This window comes from Moschus berezovskii, chromosome 16, assembly GCF_049115385.1.
Source record: "Moschus berezovskii isolate FMDL1 chromosome 16, NW_MosBer_1.0, whole genome shotgun sequence".
NCBI lineage: Eukaryota > Metazoa > Chordata > Mammalia > Artiodactyla > Moschidae > Moschus > Moschus berezovskii.
Genome location: NC_142475.1, coordinates 46,672,484 through 46,684,169, shown reverse-complemented (window position 1 = coordinate 46,684,169; position 11,686 = coordinate 46,672,484).

Genomic DNA, 11,686 nt, shown 5'->3' with positions numbered 1-11,686 from the left:
GACTTGGCTTCAATCCCTGGGTTGGGAAGATCGCCTGGAGGAGGGCATGGCAACCCACTCCAGTATTCTTGCCTGGAGAATGCCATGGACAGAGGAGCCTTGTGGGCTACAGTCCATAGGGTCACAGAATTTGGACACGACTGAGTGACTAAGCACACATATATGAGTGTGTGTGTAAATGTCTTGGGACATGATTCATATCAATACATGAAAAGCCTCCTCATTCTTTTTTTGGGCTGGAGATTTCATATGGATTGAAGTACTGTAAAGTATTGATGAACATTGAAATTATTTCTGATCTTTGGCTGTTACAAATAATACTGCAACACATAACTTTGTACCTCTTTGGTTTAGATCCTGAGAGCTTATCTGTAGGATAAATTCCAGGAAGTCAAAGCACTAGGTCAAAGAAGCTGTGCATTTGTAATCTCAACAGCTGCCCTTTGTAGATATTACACTGGTTCATCTTTTAGTAGTAACATATGATGATGCCCTCTCCCCTACCTCCTTCCGAACATGGTGTTACCAAGGAAGGTTGAATTTACATCCATTTTGGAACTACTTGGGGAAAAAGGATGGAAAGAATGATGGAAGGAGGAAAGAAGGAAGAAAGGAAGGTTTATGTTGAGACGCAGTGTAAATTTTACCTTTAACATGTAACTGTCCATGTTGCATGGAGAAGCAAATTGGAAGAGACAGGCCTTTAGTTCATTGAATTCAGTTTTGTTATGGGGAAGTTGTAAGGATGAGCATGTTGGACTTAAATCAGGTGGTTTAAAAGCCAAGGAGTGAATTGTGGTTTATGTGAAGCATTTACCAGAGATGTGTCTGTGCCGTGACTGACACACGGTTTTGCTATCAAATCTTAAAGAGGGGTGGTACTTGCATTGAAACTGTGGTTAGGAACAGAAGAGCTCATCACAGGAGTCTGGTAGGTTGGAGGTCACCAGGCAGGAGGCTGGAAAAGCCAGGGTGGTCTTGAACAAGGCCTTGCCCTCTGTTGGAAGACTGGTTAGCTCTGGGCCAAGTCATGTACTGAGGCACCACCCAGAAGCTGTTGGCCTGTCTCTCTCTGCTTTTACTGCAAGTCCCTCCCCAGAGGGTCCACATTCTTGGGCTATAAAGGGTCTCACAGCATGGGTGAGGGGAGCAGGCTCAATGATAATTAGGAATGGATCTAGACACTTATGTTAACACACTGACCTTCATCGCAACCCTGGGAGTAGCACTAATTATCATCATCTCCATTTTACAGGGAATTGAGGCCCAAAAAGGTTAAGTCAAAATCATACAGCTACTAAATGCTAGGGCTACAGTTTTCATCTGAACCATCAGGATCTAGCGTCTGTGTGATTAACCCCAGACTTTCATCTCACAACATTTTCCTGCCTCTGTGGCAGCACTATGCCCAGATTTGCTGCTGGTATCTGTATATCTGGTATCATTTGTAGTGTCTGATAGCCAGTTTTTCCTCCCGAAAGCACAGTGGCCTGAGGGGATGATTAAGTAGCTTCTTCCATCAGGCTCAGAGGAGGAAGACCCAAGAAGATAAACACAAGGGAGGAAAGAGAAAAAAACAAATGGGCCCAAGAATAGGTGGAGGGAAGAATCAGTACCAGAAAGAGAAGGGAAAATGGAGCAGCAAAGTGGACTTGAATGAAGTGATAATTGCGTTTTTCAATCCTGGAAATAATAGTGAGAGATGAGAGTGTGAAACTGCAAAATGCATCCAGGCACAAGGGAGCCACTGTTCACCATGGTGGCCGGCCCCCCAGAGAGTGACTGTGACACTGACTTCGGGGTCTACATTGCCTAGAACAGGCCTTGGCATCTAGTGAGTGCTGTCACTTCAGTTGTGGCTGTCTCTTCGCAACCCTATGGACAGTGGCCCACCAGACTCCTCTGTCCTTGGCATTTTACAAGCATGAATACTGCAGTGGGTTGCCACTACCTCTTCCAGGGGATCTTCCTGACCAAGGGATTGAACCATCTAGTATCTTTTCAATAAATGCACATGGAAGAGAGAACGGACGTTTATAATAAGGATGCCGGAAATCAAGGGGAAAGAATAAGTATGAATCTAATATCTAGGCTTAGGAAACGGAAACAAATAAATTTTGGCAGAGGCTGGAGGTTGTACTTAAATTCAGAGGCCCAATCGGGATGCTTTAGGCTGCAGGTTTCAGAAATTCCAACTCAAAAAGGCTTGAAGTTCAACACAAGGAAACTTTTAATCTCACGTCTCATAAAGAAGTCCTGAATAGGGGACTCTTGGGGGTCAATCAATTCAGGGCCTTAGTCCTGAGGACCCATCCTTTTCTCTCAAAGGTCTGTCCTCCTCAGGCTGAGAGGGAGCCCACTGTGATTTCACAGCCAAGGGATCACAGTCCAAAAACAACATTCCGAGAAATAAGAAGAAATACTCCTGCTCAGGGCCTTCTTTACTAGTGTAGAAATTTTCTCTAGAAACGACCGCTAAGCCAACTTTCTTTTCATCTCATTGTCCACACCTGGGTCACACATCATATGAGATGCAACAACCTTTCCTTCACAGGCTAGCTGGGGTGGGTGGGTCTGAGAAACACCAACTCTTAAGAGAGGATTAGGCACCAAAATGGAATCCCACCTTTTAGGAAGGAAGGACCAGGAAATGGGGGTCACATAGAGATGCAAAAACTATTCTAGAGGTGTAACATCGCCCTGCGGGAATGTTTATAAACAGAAATAGATCCTGAAGTTAAGTGTGCATTAAATCATCAAAAAATTAATCAATAATTACCAGAGAGTAATTCTTATTTTACTTGGCTTGTATCTAAAGTTTCCCAACTTTGATACTTTCCCAATTATAAATGGGTTTATGACATTTCAAAGAAATTATTTTCATGAAGTATATGTGTTGGTCCAAAATGGATTGATATACTCTAGAAAGGAAAGCATGAGGGAGATGACAGAAGGCAGCTTTCACTCTGCTCTAAGCAGAGCTGGCAGACACTGGATGATAGCCTCAGGTCTCCCTATGAATAACTTTGAAGGATAGATAAATGAAGAGAAAAAAACAGGTGCATCTATAAAAAAGAGACTGGTAAAAAAAAAAGACAGCGGTCATAAAGAGACTGGTAAAGAAAATCAAACCAACACATGCCATGCAATGTGAATCTCTAAGATTTCTGGACTAGATGTGATTTGTAATATTCAGAATAGAAAATCTTAGATACTCCTTTGATTTAGTATCCTACAAAGGATAGCAAATGTTATTAATTCAATTAGTAAACATATTTCCTGACTTCCTACTAACTGCAACGCAGCACAGCAAAAGAACTATATATCAGACATAGATGTAAGCCTTAAGAATTCAACGCATGCATGCTAAGTTGCTTCAGTCATGTCCACCTCCTTTCAGCCCTATGGAAGCCCGCCAGGCTCCTCTGTCCATGGGATTCTCCAGGCAAGAATACTGGAGTGGGTTGCCATTTCCTTCTCCAGGGCATCTTCTTGGGTTCTTTACCACTAGCACCACCTGGGAAACCCATCTTCTTTGTTTATAAGGAGATTTTTACAAAGTTGAGGGCAGCACCTTTAGCCATGGTGCTTCTGGACTCATTTGTCTTTCTCCCCATCTGATGTGAACTCTTCATCTCTGCTATCGTTCTGTTCTCTGATATCATCTTCATACCCAAAACATCTAGTTTTCAGTTCAGTTGCTCAGCCGTGATCAACTCTTCGTGACCCCATAGACTGCAGTACGCCAGGCTTCTCTGTCCATCACCAACTCCCAGAGCTTATTCAAACTCATGTCCATCGAGTCGGTGATGCCATCCAGCCATCTCATCCTCTGTTATCCCCTTCTTCTCCTGCCTTCAATCTTTCCCAGCATCAGGGTCTTTTCCAATGAGTCAGTTCTTCGCATCAGGTGGCCAAAGTACTGGAGTTTCAGCTTCAGTATCAGTCCTTCCAATGAATATTCAGGATTGATTTCCTTTAGGATGGACTGGTTGGATCTCCTTGCAGTCCTAGGGACTCTCAAGAGTCTTCTCCAACACCACAGTTCAAAAGCATCAATTCTTTGGCACACGGTTTTCTTCACAGTCCAACTCTCATATCCATACATGGTATCTCTGATACTGGAAAAACCAAAGCTTTGACTAGATGGACCTTTGTTGGCAAAGTAATGTCTCTGCTTTTAATATGCGGTGTAGGTTGGTCATAACTTTCTTCCAAGGAACAAGCGTCTTTTAATTTCATGGCTGAAGTCACCATCTGCAGTGATTTTGGAGCCCCCCCAAATAAAGTCTGTCATTGTTTTGTTTTCCCATCTATTTGCCATGAAATGATGGAGCCAGATGCCATGATTCTAGTTTTCTGAAAGTTGAGTTTTAAGTCAGCTTTTTCACTCTCCTCTTTTGCTTTATCAAGAGGCTCTTTAGTTCTTCTTCATCTTCTGCCATAAGGGTGGTGTCATCTGCATATCTGAGATTATTGATATTTCTCCTAGCAATCTTGATTCCAGCTTGTCTTCATCCAGTCTAGCATTTCTCATGATGTACTCTGCATATAAGTTAAATAAGCATGGTGACAATATACAGCCTTGACATACTCCTTTCCTGATTTAAAACTAGTTTTCAAACACTGCCAATTTATCAAAGTCTGTATTTTATATCGGTGATATAATTATTCAATAAATGGAATTGATAATATTGTGTATCTGTTAATCTCATATTCCTAAGTAATCCCTTCCCCACCTTTCCCCTTTGGTACATAATAACATAATACTATGTATAAAATAGGTAAATAAGGATTTACTGTATAGCACAGGGAGCTATAGTCAATATCTTGTAATAACCTATAATGGAAAAGAATCTGGAAAAGAACATATATATATATACACACACACATACATGTAACTGAATCACTTTGCTGTATACATGAGTAGTTCAATAAATAAACAAATGGAGTTAATAATGATGAAGCCAAGCTAAAAATCCCATCCTAGTAAAAAGCGTGCAAAGAAACAATGGAAAAATGGGATCAAGTCCAAAGAGTGCTAATAACACAATGATAGCAAAAGATTCTTCCTGGAATGCCTGCTTAACCCAATGGTCTGTGAAGGCACACACGCACAGCAGCTTTGCAATATTGTCTACTTTGTGTGGCCACTCAAGGAATTTTAGTTCATGGCTATCAAAGTTGAGGCATCCTTAGTGACTCAGTGTGTAGTCCTTAAGTATAGGTCAAAAACAACATTCTGTGCAAGTATGAGTTTTTCACCTGGCACACATGAAGAAAGGGCTTGGATTTGGTTGGTTGGTGGAGAAGGACTCTCGGCATAGTTGATTACAACTGGAGAATCACTGATATATGAAGTCTTGTTCCTTATTGAATAAAGACTTGTCCTATTTAGAAATGTTAACAGACGATGTATGATAACTTAAATCCTATCATGCAGTCAAGTTGTGGCGAGGATTTAAAAAAGTGACCAAGTAAAATGTGCTCCCTTTAATGGGAACAATCTTTCTCTCATAGTTACTCAGGGGTCAAATAAGTGACACCTGACACTCAGGTGTCAGGAAGAGTCAAATAACAGACTTAAAAGCTCTGTGATATTAGTGCTGCTGCTGCTGCTGCTAAGTCACTTCAGTCGTGTCCGACTCTGTGTGACCCCATAGACGGCAGCCCACCAGGCTCCCCCATCCCTGGGATTCTCCAGGCAGGAACACTGTAGTGGGTTGCCATTTCCTTCTCCAATGTGTGAAAGTGAAGTCGCTCAGTCGTGTCCGACCCTTAGCGACCCCACGGACTGCAGCCTACCAGGCTCCTCCATCCATGGGATTTTTCCAGGCAAGAGTACTGGAGTGGGGTGCCATTGCCTTCTCTGATATTAGTGCATATCCCTGCAAATATTTGTGAGTTTGTTCCTTTTGCGGTACTACATTTTTAGTCCTCCCTTCCAACCCCAAATTGTGGCTCCTAAACTCATTTATAAACATTCTGATATGACTCGGTGCTTAGTTGTTCTATTCCAGACACCATCACTATTATATTAATAGCTATTACAAATCTATGGTCTTCAACATAAAGTATGCTATCAGAATTACTATATAATATACATCTTGCAATTGTCATTATCTTTACAGACACAAGGAAATGATAAACATTAAATATCAAAATTTGAGATACGCATTCATCAATAGAAATAAGCAAACTTTTAATAAGCAAAAGTATATCCAAGTGTCAAAAGATAGAGGGAATTTCTGTTATTCACATTTCTCATACAACTGTTTCTATCACCTGTAGAAGTAACCTTGTTCTTCTCCCACAGTTTCTCATTTTCATTTCTAGAAATCATTGACAAACATGAAACAGAAATCACTGATAAAGAGCTTCATATGGTGGATCTGAGCCACCAACCAACTCTATGACTGAAATTGTGTGGTTTTGGAAATAATGCTTGCATTGAGATATAATTACCATAGTATGAAACCTACTGGTAAGATGAAAAGGGTACTGTAGAGAGAATGTATGTACGGATGTGAGAGTTGGACTATAAAGAAAGCTGAGCGCCAAAGAATTAGTGCTTTTGAACTGTGGTGTTGGAGAAGACTCTTGAGAGTCCCTTGGACTGCAAGGAGATCCAACCAGTCCATCCTAAAGGAAATCAATCCTGAATATTCATTGGAAGGACTAATGCTGAAGCTGAAACCCCAATACTTTGGCCATCTGATGCAAAGAACTGACTCATTGGAAAAGACCCTGACACTGGGAAAGATTGAAGGCAGGAGGAGAAGGGGATGACAGAGGATGAGATGGCTGGATGGCATCACCAACTCGATGGACATGAGTTTGAGTAAGCTCTGGGAGTTGGTGATGGACAGGGAAGTATTGCAGTCTATGGGGTCACAAAGAGTTGGACATGACTGAGTGACTGAACTGAATTGAGAGGAGAATATCACACACAACAGAAAACACTGGTATTTCTAAGGAAAAACTTAGGTTTATTTTAAGAAAATATAATTGTATATAATTTGTCTTTGCTTCCTGCATCATTGCCTCATGGACTTCATTGAGATTGAGATACTTAATCTCAGGAGACTATACTGATAAAATGATTAATAAATAGACTAAATGATTCAGGCCTCGAGATATACATGTATATATATACATATATATCAATTATATGTGTATAAACATATATAAATATCAATGACACATTAAGCAAACCCTTAAAAAACTGAGGGGAAAACTGATTAAGTTGGGATCTCACAGATATTAAACCTAAACACAAAACAGAGACCAGACTTGCAAATCCTTTGTGCAGGCAAAAACTATTTAAGGCATGTAAGCAAAGCTAAATCTAGGTTACTCATGAACATAAGCAAAACTTAGGTTATTTCATGAACATAAGCAAAACTTAATGCCTCTGATAATCATTAAAGAAACTTGTTGTCTTTCTAACATTGGTAGGAGATAATCATTTAAATCAATCCCCTGCTTTCTGAAAAACCCCATTCTAATGACCAATCACTATAAAGATTAAACAGCTTTCTCATTTTCACTTTATATGCCACTCTATGATGTCATCCCCCTGAGCTTCATATTGGTTTTAAATTTGAAAGCTCCCTATTGGAGAACTGTTCTATGCACAATAAACTCTTACTAAACACTACTTACTGATACAGGGTTATAATTTTACTATTTCTGGATTTTTGAAAAGAGGCTACAGATTGCTGGAAGCATGCATGAGAACGGAACGAACTGTCTCATAAACTGCTTGATGAAGCACTTAATTTAAAGACAAGAGAATTGCAACTGAAGAAAAAAAGGGAAATAGAGCCAAACATAGATGCCAGTTAAGGAAAATGAATTGTAGTTGTAGGATTCCCAAGAAGAGGGGTACAACTTTGTGATAATATTAATGACTTTTGACTGTTTAAGTACCTTCAAATGATTGCTTGGAGCCGGCGGTCCATTTGTTTTGAGGCAGCGATGTTTTCCTTTATCTTTAAGAGTGCATTGGACGCTTTGAAGTAACAAGGTCAAATCCAACCACTTCTGCCCAGACTCTGTGCAAAAATACTGGCTTTGAGTTTCCAGAGAACATGAAGAAGTCATTTCAGCCAAGGCTTTACCACCCAGAAGTCTTTTAAAAGACTTTCAGAAGCATCCCGAATTTGCACATTACCTCCTTGACCTTTGGAGCACGGGGTCAGAGCTGGAGCAAGTGGTTTCAATTGTCTGATAAGATACATCGCTTCAGTCTTAGCCTGGCGGAAGGTGAAACCAGCTGGTTTCTATCTCTTCTTCTCTAATCATTAGGCATTAGGCAAGCCATGAAAACGTTATCACAGCATTTTGTTAAAGTCACTACTAAATCAAGTAATGAATGGGAAAAACAAAATAGAAACAAAGCAAACAAAATGAGACTTTTCTAACAAAAGTCCAGATCGCAAAACAAGTTTTTTTTTTTTTTAAAACATGACTTCAGGTTTTCTGAGAAAACAACAAAAATTTTTGTTAAGAACTTTTTGTCTCTTCTGAGTAACTGACAAGCTTCCTTTTAACAGACGATAGAGATTACGAAATCCCTTTTAATCTTCTGGCCTTGGTTACTAGAAAGCATACGCTTAAATGGTATCTTTTAATGACAGGACCAGAATTCTGTATTTCATTTCCTATTCAACTATTTCACCTTTCTCTGTGTGATTTCCTAATGTTTAAATTTTTAAATTCACTATTATCTTGTCATTTTTATTTAAGTATTATCCTAGAAAGTTCAAGCTGAGCTGAGTATAACTTAATTATAGGAACAAAAACCAAACACAAAAACAAACAAGAGAGCGTACATTGTACTGTAACTCCAAAACACTAAATTATTAATGACATTGAAATATAAGTCACCCTGGTAGACCCACGGAATATATCACTTTTTAACTGGCCTTTTGGGATGTGTGGAAAATAAGTACTCAGAAAATATACTTGCTATTATCCAAGACTTAAGAACATAATGCAATCTGATGATTATATAAGGTAGTAGCTATTATGAGGACTCTTTCAATTATATGTGGAGGATAATCCAACTCAAACTGACTTAAGGTAAAAGGAAAATACATTGGTTCATGTAATTGAAAAATACCGGGGTGAACTTGAAGTACACCTGAATCCAAGGGCTACACAATGTTATCAAGTCTGCCTACCTCCTTTCTTTCCTCCCTGCCTTCCTACCTACCTTTCTTTCTCTCTCCCTTTTGGTTCATGCTCCCCTCCCATGTTTCCCCATTTACCTTGGAAGTCAGCTGCTTTATGATGGCATGATGATTGCCAGCAATAGCTGTGTTATAGTCTATCTACTCATTAACACCATGAGAAAGACAGATTCTGTATTTTTAAAAGCCCCTCCCCCAAAAAAGCCCTGTTATTGAGTCCAGCTGTTTACAACTGGTTCACAAGTTTTCTTTGAACCTTGTTTAAGTCACATGATCACTGGTGGATGAGTTCTACTCAGACTGCATAAACTAAGAATAGGAGATGGGTATTTTTAAGGAGAAAATCATGGTGCTGTTATCATTAGACATAAGCAAAAATCACAGATATTTGCTACGATATTCCACTCAGCCAGATCATTTTTTGGGACTTTGTTTTCCCAGGAAATTTGATTGCTACCAAACTGTTGAGATTGATCAGTGAACTAGCCAGGGGAGAAAATCCTTGTCTTGATTATTCACATGAGACTCCCATTAACCCCTGATGAATTTATTAATAAAATTGTTAATGAGTGACACAGACCAAATTTTGCTTTTTACCACCAAAGTTGTGCTAGTATTTTAGCTTATTCAAATACTTACCTTCACACTGTGCTTCAACCTTGCTAAACTATTTCATACTTCCTGCGCTATTTATAAAATCAGTTTGTTCTTAGCACACCCAGTGTTTTCACCTATTTTATAGCCATGATATTTTGGGGGTGGGGTTAGATGAAAATTAGTACCTACTTGATGAACCCCTTCAATCTCTTATTCATCTTAGTTATTACAAATAAGCAAGTTATGTATATGTGTATATATTTATATACATGAGGTATGTATAAAATGAATAGTTTTATTCTAATAACACCTGTTGAATAAAGACAAAAAAGGAATTGAAACACATATTTGTGGCAAAAAAGCAGATCAGTTTAGTTACATTGTGTGCTTGAAGTTCACCAGAGAGGCAGAGAACAAAGTTCCAGAAATGTTTGCACCTTATTTACCTTTACAGAGCAGTTTTGTCTGTCTGGGTTATGATATCAGGGTAGAATAGGCAGCCCCTGAACAATTTGAAAAAAATCATATCAAGAGTAGAACAATTCAGTAGTCTCTATAAGTAAAGTGAAGTGAAAATCACTCTTTGCAACCCCATGGGCTATTGCCCACCAGACTCCTCTGTCCATGGAATTCTCCAGGCAAGAATACTGGAGTGGGTAGCCCTTCTCTTCTCTAGAGATCTTTCCAATCCAGGGATTGAACCCAGGTCTCCCTCATTGCAGGTGGATTCTTTACCATCTGAGCCACCAGGGAAGCCCTCTATAAGTAAAAGAAGTCATCAGATATTTATTGAGTACCTATTCCATGCTGCAGATTATGCTGAGTCTTAGTCATAAAAAGAGCTCAGAATACTTACAGTCTACATAAATAATTCAGGGGCAACAAACAAATAATAATGACAACCATAATAAAGGTAAGCATACAGGTTAACTTTTGGGCTCAAAGAGACCCAGGTTAGGATTCTGATCCTACTTAGTCCTGTCCGGATGACCTTAGGGAAGTTACTTGACCTTTTAATTAATTCCCTGGCAGCCCAGTGGTTAGGACTCCAAGCTTTCACTGCCCAGGGCGTGGGTTCAATCCCTGGTCAGGAAACTAACATCTTGCAAGCCGAGGGATGTGACCAAATTAAAAAATAAAGGATCTGTTTTCTGATTTGCAAAATGAAGATAAGAATACCTATTTTGTAGGGCCAGTGGGAATATTAAATGAGACAATGATAATAATCATAGCAAATATTTGTAGAATCCTTAACACTTGCCCAGTCAGGTTCTACTTAATCTTCACATAACCCCACAAAGTAGGAACACTTGTTACCAACTCTATCATACACTTGGGGAAATAAAGAACAGAGAAGTTAAGCCCTTACCCAAAATGGCAGAATCAGGTCTTGAACCTGAGTCGTCTAACTCTGAAGCTCATGCTCTTTGTGGCTGATCTGGAGGTTTGCTTCAAGATTCCTCTTCAAGGAATGTCTTGTTGATGAGCAGCAGCCAAAGGCCTCCAGCTCCAGACTTGACGAAGGACTCTCTTCTGCAGAGAGACCCCTTACCCAGGATCATATACTTCTGGGGCATGGGGGAGGTGGGTGGATCTGGTAAGTGAGCAATGTGAGGTTATAAAGATCACTCAGAATATTCTTTTCTAAAAAAAAAAAAGTCTTTATTGGGTTTGTTGCAATATTGCTTCTGTTTTACATTTTGGCTTTTTGGCCAAGAGGCATGTGGGATCTTAGCTTCCCAGCAAGGAATTGAACCCGAACCCCCTTCATTGGATGGTGAAGTCTTAACCACTGACCACCAGGGAAGTCCCCACTCAGAACATTCTGATGGGCACATTCAACCCAGTGCTTCTTGCCATGTTGGCCAAGTTTTTCTCAGCTCTGCACCACC